Below are 13,938 nucleotides of genomic sequence, written 5' to 3' on the forward strand. Positions count from 1 at the left end.
GTTTCTGCTGACTTTTATTTAATGTGGTTTGTTTACTCATGTGGTTTGTAATTCTGAATTTTTAATTTGGCAGGATTTTATCTGTGGGGATCCTTAGGCAGCCTATTTTGAGAGCACCTTTCTCCAGATGGAACTTATATTTCCTTTTTGTAGGGTGTCAACCCTAAGACCAACCTAAGACCACTCACTGTTCTCTTGGCTTAAGATATTTTTGGACCCTGCTGGTGTGTGTGTGTGTGTGTGCGTGCGTGCGTGTGCACACGCGTGTGTGTGTGCGTGCGTGCGTGTGCACACGCGTGTGTGTGTGCGTGCGTGCGTGTGCACACGCATGTGTGTGTCTGCGAGCACGGGCGTGCAAGTACCAAATTCTCGTAAGAGTGGGCCTATTGTTACAGATTCTCAGGGGAGACTTTTTCTTCTTCCAGTCAGCACTCTGGAAAAGACAGATTTAAGTTTTTTTGGTGTGTGTGCACACTCACATTTTTAATTCTGTTAGTGGACACATTTTTTTGTCTCCCTTTTAACCAAAGGTATTACCTTTTAGGATTCTGGATTTATGTGTATATGTGTCGTGGGGGTAGAACGAACTCTACCCCCATAACTTCTGATGTGAAGAAAACCTGGTTTCTAATTTAGCAATTTTTTCTTCACAGCATTGAACTCATCATTTTCAGAGGACCAAGCAACTTTTATTTTTCACTTCTGATCTTACTCATCCAAATAAATCGACCATGGCTATGATTAGGAACTCTTTCATAAGTTTTAAGCACTTATAATTTGTTTATATTGTCTTGTGATACAATTCAATTGTCTAGTTATTTTGGAAATTGCTGAAATAAGAATATTTCTGCGACTATTTCCCAATAATGGTATGATCTATATAACAGCTTTATATTGAAAACTATTTGAATGATTATTCCTCTTTTGAGCCCTAACTACAAATTTTTGTTTTTAAACCAGTGAGCCAAAACACTAAAGCTATGGCTGGTTGCTCTGTTCTGATTGTACTAAAAACATTGGCGCACTGCTTGCTTACTGGTTTATCAGGTACATCTTGACCTTTGTGTCAGAGCAAAGGCAAACACTTGTTGAGAATGCCCATTGTCCTTTTTTCCAATTCCTGTAGGAAGATATTAATTAATGCTAATAAGAATGAATAGATTTGATGGACATAGTAAATCATCTGCACAAAGCTTGAAATAACGTCTTTTTTTTTTTCCAGCTTTCATTTCTGGGGGTGTAGCAAAGGTAATAACTGTTTAAACTTGAAATCAAAGAAAGTAATTTGCTTTTGGCAGAAGTCCTTTCCAAAATCCTTATTGTAGCTTCCAGGCACATGATTGAAAAATATAGTAATATGTATTATCTTATTGCTTCCAGTTTTTTTTTTTTTTAAACTGAAAAGCTGGGGCGCCTGGGTGGCGCAGTCGGTTAAGCGTCCGACTTCAGCCAGGTCACGATCTCGCGGTGCGTGAGTTCGAGCCCCGCGTCGGGCTCTGGGCTGATGGCTCAGAGCCTGGAGCCTGTTTCCGATTCTGTGTCTCCCTCTCTCTCTGCCCCTCCCCCATTCATGCTCTGTCTCTCTCTGTCCCAAAAATAAATAAATGTTGAAAAAAAAAAAAATTAAAAAAAAAAATAAATAAACTGAAAAGCAACTCCAAAGGTACTAGTGTGGGCCTTCTTTCTTTCCTCTCCCTCTTTTTTTTTTTTTTTTAAAAACACCGTATCATTTATTATATTGGGCCAGCAGGAATCCGTTTTAAGGGGTTGAGAGCTGTTTTAGATTAATGACTTGGCAACTTGGAAATAGCCCACAGGAGTCACAGTCCTGCTTATCTTGGAGTAAGTTTTAAAAACTCAGCCATTAAGAATTGTTTCCATAAGCTGCCTAATTGAAAGTTGGAGTGAAGAAAAACCTTCCACTGATTCACATACTCTAGCATTCTTGTCAGTGTGCTCTATGGGGATCTTGTTGTTTGAAGGATGGCATAGTTCACAGGATAAAAATCTTTGTGGTGACAATCGATTAACATTGCAGCTTTGGGTTTACAGAGACTTTACATTGCTTTTCCTCAAAGTTCTAAATTTTTCAGTTTCATATTTTATAAGGTATTCTCGTTGGTTTAAGTGATAGCCATTTATTACATCCTAACTTTCTATATTGGAAAACTCTCCCTTTTTCCCATTTGTAGGATTGCACAACCTTTCAGTTAAGCAAAATCAAAATTGTTCACTTGTTGAGTGAGTGTTCCACTCCCTTGAAATAAGCCACAAAGCTCCCTGTGGGTGTGGCTGGCCTCATGCCACTGTCTCAGTTACTCCTTATCTCTTGTCACTCTTGGCCCCTTAAGATGTCTCTTCACCTGCTTTCTTACTCTTCCTTTGCTCTCTTCCCCCCAGTTTGTGTCCTGCTCTAGTTACCGGCCTTCTAAAAGGCTCAGGAGCGGTTCTCATGAGGTTTTTTCCCCTTTTTTTCTGAATATTCTGAGGAAGTTACTTATACACTGTCCGCAGTTATGTGTTTCACTGAGAAATTCCTACTCCAGGGTCAAACCTCTCCGTTTGAACATTTTGCGAGAGGTTTTTCTTTTTCTTTGTCAGAGCTTCGGTATTCTAGGCGTGAATTCACAAACGTAAAGTACAGATGGCTTTTGCATCCCAGTATCCTCGGTTAAACACAGGAATTACTTTTAGAAGAACCTGACAAAGAATCTTTAAAGAATTCACATAATAAAAACTCAATGTGTTACATCATCATAAAAAATAAAGAATTCACATAATATAAACAATCCTACCTTAATTTCCCTGTTTTCGGTGTTTGTCACTTAGGTTGTCACAGAGTATATGCTGTAAGTAATCTTCATACTGTCCTTCATAAAAATGGGAGGTGTTATTTATGTGTATGTACTTTCATGTGGAAACGTATCTTAAATGTTAACCTTATGCCGTTTTTACATCAAGAGTAACCTGATCAAAATGGATGAGCTGTTCTCAGCAATTTAATGTGGCATCCCTTTTACTTTTGTCAGAGTAGCCCAGTCTTGCAGCCCACAAGAGTAACCTTTCTCATGTGTCAACATCTTTCTGAGCCTTGAATTTGAAAACTTAGGCAATTTACAAGCACAATGCTTGTGATTATTTGTGTTCTTCTTTTTTCTTCCAAGCTCTTCCCATGAAATCTAGCATCCTCATACTTGATACCCTTAAGGATTTGAGTCCAGGGCACCTGGGTGGGTCAGTCGTTTAAGCATTGACTCTTGATTTCAACTCGGGTCTTGATCTCCCTACCTTGAGATAGAGCCCTGCTTCTGGCTCCATGCTGAATGGAGTGCTCGCTGACTCCCAGAATAAATAAATAAACGTTAAAAAAAAAAAAAAAAAAAAAAAGGATTTGAGCCCACAGGGCACCTGTGCCAGGTTAACCATGTCTTTGTTTACTGACCTTGGTATTAACCTAGAACATTCTTATTCCTCCTTCCACAATGATGTGGTAGCAGATCACAGTTTGACTGGCTTCAAGATAATTGGTCTTAATTATTTCTAAGTCATTGGTTAGTGCAGTGTAGGAACAAACATTGTTCCAAGAAAGGATATAAATGGCTTTTGAGCTTCTTTTCCTAGCGTGCAAGTCAGAAGACTAGGGTGAAAGAAAAAGCTCATGACACAAAACTATGGTTTGCTAGTAGATTGTAGGGTTCCTATAGCTTAAATTGTACAAACCACTGTGAGTTGTTAACTCGTGACAATTTTATTTCCCTTTGGTATTAGGTGCAATTTGTGATACTTTTACGTAAAGTAAAGCCATGCGTTAAAGTACAAGGTTATTAAGTATGTTGTCTTTTCATATCTTTTCTGCCAGAGTTGTACAGCACCTCCCCCCGGCCCCCCTCCCCAGTCTTTTAAGACCAAGCTCAAGTAACTTCTCGGGAACCTTTCAAGCTGGCTCTTTTCTCTGAATCTGTAATTTGTCGATTGTAACCCAATAATGCCGTGGGCTAATATAATTGTTAAACAAGTTGTCTCTCCCTTCTTCCTCCCCCAGCCCACTAAGTTGCTAGTGTTTTAGGATCATGGATAATGGCTCATTGATTTCTTGCATTCTCCACCACATTGCCCCTTCAGTTGTAGCACATTATAGGTGTTGAATGAATTGTTGTTAAAAGAATAAATGAATTTAACCAGAAAGTAGAGAGATTTATAAATGGGTTGACTTATCAACTTAGAATTTAAAAATAAGTTTTTAAAATCTAGAACCAGAGTAAATTAAAATCAGTGCAGCTATAGATTTGGCACGAAACAAGTTGATATTCTCCACCTTCAGTAATATTTGGGGGCAGAAAGTATAATGCGCTGAACTGAAGTGCCTCTATAATGCTAAGAAGAGATGTGTTTACAGGCTAGTTTTGTTTTTGTGTTTGGGTTGTTATATATATATATATATATATATATTGAGAGAGAGAGAGCATGCACGCGAGCAAGGAAAGGGCAGAGAAAGAGGGAGAGAGAGAATCCCCAGCAGGCTCCGAGCTGTCAGCAAGAGTCAGACACTTAACCAGCTAAGCCACCCAGGCACCACTGTTCATTTTTGTTTCAGTTAAACCTCTTCTCATACTACTGGTTTGCCTAAGGAAATAGAAAGCTGATCCAGATACTTTCACTGAGACTAGTGGAACTGGAGTGGTTGAGGAATGGGCATGAAAAAGGAGAGAACATTTCTAAACCTGTTTCTTGCATTGTCTTATGATAGTATTTGGGGATTTGGAACTTTTCATTCTAGACTACAGGATGTGGTTCTTGCAGTGAACAGGTAGCAAGTGTTCTAGAACTTGATGGGGGAGAAGTAAGATGGTTGGTGCTTTAAGTCATGTGAATTGTCAGCTTGGTCACCTACCTATCTTATTAGCAGTGTTGAAGCAAAGTACTTGAATTTTTTTAGATGAGAATACTTAAGTTTCCCAAGATTAAAAAAATAGTTTTTAATTGGATAAATTCTTTGAAATGTGAGACATACTCTTCCAACTAGATTTTGTCTCCTATTTAGAAAAACAATTAAAAAATGCCTACGTTAGTCCCATACTCTTGAATGGAGCAGATCAAAGCAACAGTAATATTTTTAACAAGAAATTGCATGTGTCATGAATGTTTCCTGTGTCATGTGGCCATATTACATTTGTTTGCTGTTCTGTATTTTGAACTTTTCCCCCAAAGCAGAAATTACTTGTGAATGCAGGTTTTTTAATAGCACATATATATATATTTACTCTTCACTTTTGAATTTTTTTTATGTAGTCTTTGTCTTCCTCTAAGAGATTGTTAATAAAATGCATTATTTTTGAAAGTATTATGCCATTGGAGAGTCAAAGCCACATATTGTTTTTCTTACTTCCAAGTTTGACAACCTTCAGATATAATACAGGCTGACTAGTTTGGGCATGATCCCCATTTAAAACAAAAATTAACCATCTTCAAACGTAATGATTTTCTGAATTTCTGCTTCAACGTCTGTAAGCTTAACTCGCCAATCATTGTAGGTTATGTTGTTGACATTTTTTTAGCCAGCAAAAAAAAAACCCAGTTTTGAACATTAACCCATATTTCACTTATTCCCAACCTTGCCTTTTCTGTAACTGCTTCATCCTTAAATCCTGGATTACCTCTTTTAACAAATAACCATCTATTAGATATTAAACAGGCAAAGGGCATTATTCATTTACCGTCCATAATATTTGAACTTGCCCTATGCTAGGTGCTGAGGGGCCCAGCCTGCCAGTTGCTTGCAGCACGTGTGAGAGCTATACCAGGAAACAGACAATTGTGAGGGCTTATATAGTGCTTACTGTAAAATTCTTTCAAATTTTCTATGAATTTGAAATTTTGAATAAAATCAGTATTATTTTTAAGATATTATTATGATAAATTGTTGGGGTGAGGAAATTGCTTTTAAAATGAGTTGACAATTCATATTAACAGCCCCTTCCCTTGAAGAGTCTTTTTGAACACCACCTCCGGCTCTAGTTGGAGTGTCATGAATTTGACCTGATTTAAACAGCTTAGAGAAACCTTTTCTTTCCTTAGCCAGTCTTGTAGATGGGAAGGTTCCTTCTCTTAGACATTTCAAGTTAGTCTGAACGTTCCACAGAACTGAAGCTTGCCAAGCAAAGCTCATATCTGTGGCTCTTTGAGTCACTAATGGTTCTACCATATTTCTAGAATTAAGGTCCCCATCAGCCAGAGATTAAACTTTTGTCTCTTCTCCCTCCCACCCCAGATATATCCTTGTTAAGGGAAAAGCACTTTTATTTTGATTTTATGGTTTGTTTTCAGTCTACCACAAGTTTGAGATGCCTTATGTTTCTTTAAAAAAAATGACACTTCATGCTTTCCCAGCACTTGAGTTGGAGACAACTTCTCATTGTGCTGGTTTGAGTTCTGGCACTTGAGAGTATCTTCATTCTGAAGCCTGTGGAATGTCCCCCTCTTATTTGAAACAGAGAGCTTATCTTCTGTTCATTGGTTAAGCCCTAGCCCTTGATGGTGCCCCAAATTAGTGTCTCATCCAAGTTGTGTTTGAGAATGTATGAGCATTATTAGGAGGGCATGAACTCTTTCACAGCAAAAGCAGAGGGGGGGAGTCCTTAGAACAATGAGTTCAGTCACGGGGATACCTAATTCCATATAAAAACCGATAAGATAGCTAAAATATGTTTTGACTTATTTTCTTCTAAAAATGTCATCTCTTTTCCTAACTTTCATAACAGTTGGTTACAAGTCATTTTACATATTAAAAATACACATTATTTTCCAATACTGTGTGTTTGAAAATATATACAAAATGGCATTTTTACAAGATTTACATGAAACAGATATTTGAAATAAAATTGGAGTTGGAGGGCAGTGGGAGGGGTATTAGGATATTTTGAGTCTCACAGGAGTTCATACTATAGTTGTTAAGCCTTTGGCACTCTGTAGAGAGTGTTTTTATTTAAAATCCACAAAACTGGTAGGGAGAGGGAAGGAGAAATTTGATTGCTTGAGAGTTACCCTAGAAGATTGGATCTGTAAATTTACATGAATCTCTGAACCAGGCAAGTGTATATGAGTGCCAAATAATGTCTGAACTAACCAAGAAAAACTTTTCTGTATGACTGTAGTGAAAGCGTTGGTTCCCAACAACTTTCACGTTTATAAGGATTTTTTTTAAGGGACTAACTACACGTTGGGCAAGCAACTGTGTCGTCCAAAAAGTATTGGCTGAATTTAACGTACTGGGGGCATGTGGATTCCTAAGAATGTCACACCTTGTCTATGCCAATAAATCAGAGTGTCTATTCTTGATACTAAATCTGATATCATTGGCAGATTTTCCTCCTTATTGGAAGGATAATATTCAGAAGGGAGAATATTTTTTCATGTATTTTGCTCTGTGATTGGGGTGTTTTTAGGATTTTTTTAAAATTTTTTTTAACTATGAAATAATACTGGTAAGTCCCATGATAACTAGATCTGGATTTCATTTTGTCTTTTCAACTCTGTGTGATCTTGTGCGCATTCCTGACATGTTACAAACAGCTTGTGTCTCTGAATGTGCAGTATTAATTTTCAGTGGTGAAAGCCCCAAAAGGAAACAGACTGATTCTTCCATGCACAAACAGCTGGGCAGTTGTGGATGGAATTAATTGCTGATATACATTGGCTGTGTTTTTCTTCTCTTGTCATTTCCTTTGCAGCTGTGAAAGTGAAGTTTGACTTGAAAACAGACATTTCCAGCAGTGCAAATCCAAAAAATATCAAAATGGGATTCTTTAAATATAATATCTGCTACCTTGGAGTTCAGTTTGGGGGTGAGATGGAAAAGAGCAAAGGGTGGCAGGCCGTTCATAAATACATATATGGTTGAAAAATAGCTCAATCACATGGACTATGAGAAGTATTTTTGAATGGATTTATTTATTTTATGGCAAGAGCAACCTCATAATCCAACAAAAAGCTAGATCAGTCAGCAAGCACCCCCTTCCTAGGATCCTGAAAGAGAGTGTTCTAGGCCATCTCTGAAAACATCAGGGGAAAAAAAAGAAAATATCAAAATGTGTTCAGTACTCCAGACTGGTTTATTGTTCCACTGTGTAAAAGTAGCAATTGGCAAGGGTAATGTGACAACATGTATCATTAAAAATAATATTTTCCTGGTCTTATCCAAAAGCCTTTTCATTGTTTTAAATTCAGTGTAAATGACTATATAGCTTATTTTTTTGCATATATGAAAATTTTACTGAAAAAGGAAAAAAAAAATTTTATTCCATGAGTTACAGGAGTTCAATTAAGTTACTGTTGGTTGTAGGTCTGAAAGTAAACATATAGGAGTAGTATTGATTAAAATCACTTTGAACTATAAGGAGATGTTTGGTAACAGTTTCAATAACTGATAAATTATTTTCAACACTAAGTTTCTAGGCAGTATGTGTACATCTTACAGGATATCTTATTTGGCAATCAGAAAAAAATCAAAACTCTTATGAAATTATTTGCAGAAGTAGGTGATGACAAAATATATATGTTTGGTATGCAAATTCGTGATTTTCACCAAAATAATTCTTCCTTTTATGTATTTTAATATTTTACCAAAGCAAGTTTATAAATCGAATCCCTTATTTTTTAAGGCAACTCTTGCTAGTTAGTGGATAAGAAAATGCTTTTATTGTTTCTGCATTGCCAGGAGAACTAGACCCTTGACAGAGAAGGGTGGGTCATGCTTTTACGTTCACGATGGGGCCCCCTGTTTGGGCCAACTAGGCCGAAAGTAAAGTTCTAGAGTGAGCTATGTTGCCAACACCTTGAGATATGCAGAAGCTTCTATTGCTAAACTTAGAAGCTGGCATAGTTGGACTTCCTCTGTAGTAGTCAGTCCCCTTCCTCCTCGCATTCTGCTGGCTGAGCTGCGTGATCTACCTGGCATTTTATCTTCGCTTTCTTCCCCAAGAAGAAATGAGCCCATATTTTATTTCATGGCAGGAAGGCTGATCTACAACATGGACTTTTCCCCCATTTCTTGGAGGATCATCAGCCAATTAGTTTTGATTCTGAGGCCCTGAAAAATGGGGTAGCAGTAGGAATGTGCAACGTGCTGTCACTGAAGTCTGCTTGGGTGTGTTGTTTCCCCCAGAGTGGGCTCCACCCTTGCCCTAACCGCACCGAGTGTGGATATCTATCTCACTGTTTAAAAAACAAGGTTCATTTTTAGGGCAGCATTGCTTCAGAATTGCCACACAAAAACCAGCTTAAGAAATGTACAGCAACTTCAAATTGTTTTGTAAGTAATGGGTTGTCTATTTGTAAAACTGATAGTGCATAGCTTAGGGGGAAGCACCGATAAGATAGATGGTTAGTTTTGTGTTAGCTGCTGGTAGTATGCAGTGCTCTCCTTGGGAAGGAGCCTGCGGCTTTATCACTCAACTAAATTTTTTTCCTATTAGTTCACTTGTTTGCTTTTTTTTTTTTTTTTTTCTTTTTTTTCTAAACAATTTACTGAACTGTTGTTGTTTTTGCTTAGGGGATCACAGTGATTGTTTAAATTAAGGAAAATACTGGTAGTTTCCCAAATGTGCTAATTATTTAACATAAAAATGCTCGAAGGTAGTGTTTTGCACTGAATTTATTGGACCCACTAACAGCATAATCTAGCGGTACTGTATTTCGAGACATCGTGACATGAACTTTGTGTGTAAGAGTGGGTTCATTGAATTAAAAAAAGGCAGCATCTAAAGAGCCTTTATTTCTGTCATAATGATGCTTTGTCCTGCTGCTGTTGGGTATTTGTCAGAAGAGTTGGGGAAGGCTGCAGCCCAAAGTTCTGTTCCCTGCCTTGTCTGTGCCTCTGTTCTTTCTAGAGTTTGTGACGTGAACAGTAAGTTGAACTATAGGAGAGAATTGCTGTTATTCAATGAGGTCCACATTTCAGCAATTTTTTCTTTGCAAATGGATCTGACTCCCCTCCCCCCCCCCGCCCCTTAGATATTGGGGTTCCGTCTGTAGCTAGGTTTTCATGCCTGTGGACTGTTTAATTATGCACTGACCAAAGTAGGCACATTGAGAGAGAGACTGCTTCGTGATCTCTTCTGCACTGACTGTTGTCTTCCTCTCATGCGTGTTCATCGCGTACCCTTGTGGGATAGACACACCCATTCAGTACAAGCAAGACGAACAACTTGCTTCAGTTGAAATCAAAGCTGAATGTTGAAAATGTCAGATTTTCGTAAAGCTTGCGGGGTGACATTGTGTCATCCTTTTTGGACTTACACTTGTGAAGTGTACACTTTCCTTGCTTTAGCTTCCTCTTTGAAAATTAGTAGTAATTGTGTTTAGCTATTTTCTAACATCACAAAGATGTAAGAATAAAGTAGAAGCTTGGTATCAGAAAAAAAACACTAGCCTGGTAATCAAAAGGCTATTTCTTTTGGACACTGGTTTCTTCACTTTTTAAAAAAAATTTTTGGATGTTTATTCATTTTTTGAGACAGTGCACGTGCGAATGGGGGAGGGGCAGAGGAAAACGGAGACATAGAATCTGAAGCAGGCTCCAGGCTCCGAGCTGTCAGCCCAGAGCCCAAAGCAGGGCTCAAACCCACAAACCATGAGATCATGACCTGAGCCGAAGTCGGAAGCTTAACTGACTGAGCCACCCAGGCGCCCCGCTAGTTTCTTCAGGGAAACTTGGGAATTTGGGTTAGCTCTCTAAGATCTTTTCCAGCTGAGGATACCCACCCCACTTCTCTTTGTAAAGACACGTGTATGCCTTTTCCAGCAATACTAAAGGGGATGTATTAGATTAGAATTGAGACAAAAAAAATGTTTAGATGTTAACCCAGAATCATTCTTATAAATGACGTGAAAACTAAAGCTTTACTTTAAATAAACTGTGTATATTAGAAATTTTGGAAGTTTACATTTTGATTCTATTTCTGAGCAGAATTGGCTAATAAGTCATCACCTCAACAAGAAAAAAAAATTTCAAATTGTGTTTTGCATCCTGAACCAATACACAAATCACATACACACCACTTAGTTTCTGAAATAAGTTTCCCTTACGGCACAGAAAACACTGCTATTTTTTTATGTTTCATTTTTAAAATGTTGGTTTCAGTCCACTGAACTAGATGATCTCTACTGTCCCCTTGAACTCTAGGAGAATACATTTACTCTTAGACTTTTTTATAGTTGCTCCAGAGCAAAGTTTGCCAACCAGTTGGTTGTTAAATATCGAAATAGGGAGATTTTCTAAATAGATCTTATTTGGAACTTATAAAATTTGGAATTTAGTAGTTAATATCTCCAGTAATACTTCATCTTATTTTTTTTTCTTGTAATAATTATGTAATTATTTTTATAATTATAAAAATTATCTATTTTCACATCCTGTCATGATTATTCCAGTATTCTATACAAATCTTATTCATACATACCAGATTAGTGAAAACTAATACACATACCATAACATGAAAAGGGTTGGGAAGTCTTTTCTACAGAATTGGATATAATGTGTCATGTGGAATAGATGTAGAGTATCAGGTTACTATTGATAGACCCTCATCTCTATCTCTCTCACCAGAGGTTTCCCAGGACTCTACAGAAGTTCCCTTCTCTGCTTTAACATACTTCTAAAAAGTGTTAATTTTATAACTTAAAAAATACATACAGTAAAAAGATGAAACCATATAAGAGACGTATGACAAAATGTCTCTTTGCAACCCTAATCCCTCAGCCCTACTCCTTAGGGGGGAAACTTCTTTCTTTTTCCAGATAATTTCTATGGATGAGTGCCCTTTAAAAAAAAAAAAAAAAGCAAATAAATTATACAACACATACCATTATGTGTCTCATTCTTTTTAATGGCTGTATAGTACTTGAGTGTATGGATGGATGTACTATAATTTATTTAGTCGTCCTTTGATAGATATATGGATTGTTTCCAAGTTGTTCCCTTTCTCCCCTGTCAGATATACTTATGGTATCAGTCCTCTCTCCTATCTCCATTTCGGGGCAGAACCCAGGTGCTATAGGAAAGGGGTGATAGTGCTGTGCAAAAATAGAGAATCCCCTCATCAAATTCTCCTCTGGCTAGAGCACCAAGGGTACGCCCCTCTGTCCCCGCCATTTATGAGTGGGTAAGAACTGTCCTGGGAGTAATTTTTCAGCAGATTAATGAAATAACATTGGGCTCAAAGTCTGGTAACTTGAGTGTAAGATTGTGGGCAGGTTACTTAATCTCCTTGAACCCTCAGTTTTGCCATCTATAAAATGAGAGATTGGAATAGATGAGTTTTAATGCCCTTTCCAACTATAGTATTTATGTACGTTTTTGTTGGGGTATTGATTTAAGCTATATAACCCAATTTATATTAAGTTTCTGGTCTTTAAATTGAAAACATCTTTTGTGTATATTGTGTGATGTGTAATTTATTTGACCTACCATATGGACTAAGCTATTTTAAAGTTTAAGAATGTGAAAAAGAGAAGTTGAATATTATATTTTATATAAACTCTCCTTTTCTAAAAAGCCCATTTCAAAAGTATAAAACCCATTCCAGGAAAAAGCAGATCTTTTTATCAAACTTGAATACTTGAGGAGAAGATTCTGAGTGAGGTGATGTTTGTTTTTAAAATGGATCGTTGTAATTTTCAGTGAATCTAACCATTCAAAGCTAATCCTCAGGGCTTTGAAACTTGGCATTAGCCCCCTTGCTTAAATTGTTTTCATATTCTAGTCCTCTAATCCATCTTCTTGTTTCATTGAATGCTAAAACTAGTAGTGCTCAACACAGCTAAAGTTTTCTGATTTGGTGCTGAGGAAGCAGCCTAGAGGTGAGCTGCAAGCTATCATCCTGCCAGCAAAGTTACCAAGTTACACAGCAAAGTTAAAAAGTAACAGAAGCAGGAATTTTTGCCGCATCACACATAAGATGTTTAGGATTGCCTGTTTCACCATTTTATTCTTGTAATTCTGTCAAGTGACAGCTGTCCTGAAAGCAGAATGGCAAAGAACTTCATTGTTTGATTTGTTTAATAACAACAAGAAGATAAAAGGCATTTTCTCAGCCCAGAGGTCGGGGGAGTCTGTGTGTGTGTTTGTATGCTGGTTTAGCCTAGGTATAGCCTTCCTATACCTTGAATAAGTATCCTTCTCTAAAACCAGAGATGTTATTTATTATGTAAGCAGTGCTACATAAATCCTATTGGTATTCTGTGGTCATTTTCATAGCAGTTGTTTGACATATGGTTCAGTTCAGCAAAATGTATCGAGGGCCGCCTACGAATACGCACTGTGTTAAGTGGTGAAAGTACCGAAATGACAGAGACAGCCTCGCTGGAATCTATTAAAATGACAACCTTCTTATTTTTTCCACTGTTAGAATTTTCTAGTATCCACTGGTTAAGTATAACTGGGACAGAGGAAGTTCTTCAAAGTTTGACTGTGAAAATAGATGAAAACAAGGGGGGCTTTAATGTCTTGTTTGGACAGTGTCATCTACCGTGGAGGGCACACTCTTCTGTGTGTGGATCTGCTAGTGACGTCGGTTTCTCACTAATCAGACTGTAAACAAAAGACAGCAACGGTGGTTGGACTAATTTAGCCTCAGTTTTTGCCTAGCTAAATGTATCTGATCTACAAAAACCTGTTGTAATTATTGTACCTCATATATTATGATTTCATCTAGTGCTTGTATGACACTAACCTTGAAAATGGTCACACCGTGTCTTGATGACACATCCTGATACCTTCTTTGTCAAGTTACCCCATCCATTGTGGCATTTACGACTAAGGAAATTCTCTATAGTTGGAAATGTACAGGATACTGCTGTCTACAGGATGTTGAACAGCTTTGTCTAAAACATTCACAATCATTTTAGAAAAACAATCCTATGATAGCACAGTCAGTCAAATAG

At 37.5% G+C, this 13,938-nt stretch overlaps 1 protein-coding gene across 10 annotated transcripts in view; it reads left to right on the forward strand.

The window, feature by feature from the left end:
* Positions 1–13,938, forward strand: part of ADD3 (adducin 3) — a 125,128-nt gene that overhangs the window by 62,376 nt on the left and 48,814 nt on the right. Inside the window, exon 1 of one of the 10 annotated variants that reach the window (XM_045438850.1) lies at positions 9,107–9,307. The exons of the other annotated variants lie outside the window; for them this stretch is intronic. The gene's annotated coding sequence lies outside the window, so the exon portion shown is untranslated. Of the gene's footprint in view, positions 1–9,106; positions 9,308–13,938 lie in introns of those variants that run through there. 10 annotated transcript variants of the gene reach the window in all.

The sequence above is a fragment of the Leopardus geoffroyi genome, chromosome D2 (assembly GCF_018350155.1).
Source record: "Leopardus geoffroyi isolate Oge1 chromosome D2, O.geoffroyi_Oge1_pat1.0, whole genome shotgun sequence".
In the NCBI taxonomy this organism is placed as follows: Eukaryota; Metazoa; Chordata; class Mammalia; order Carnivora; family Felidae; genus Leopardus; species Leopardus geoffroyi.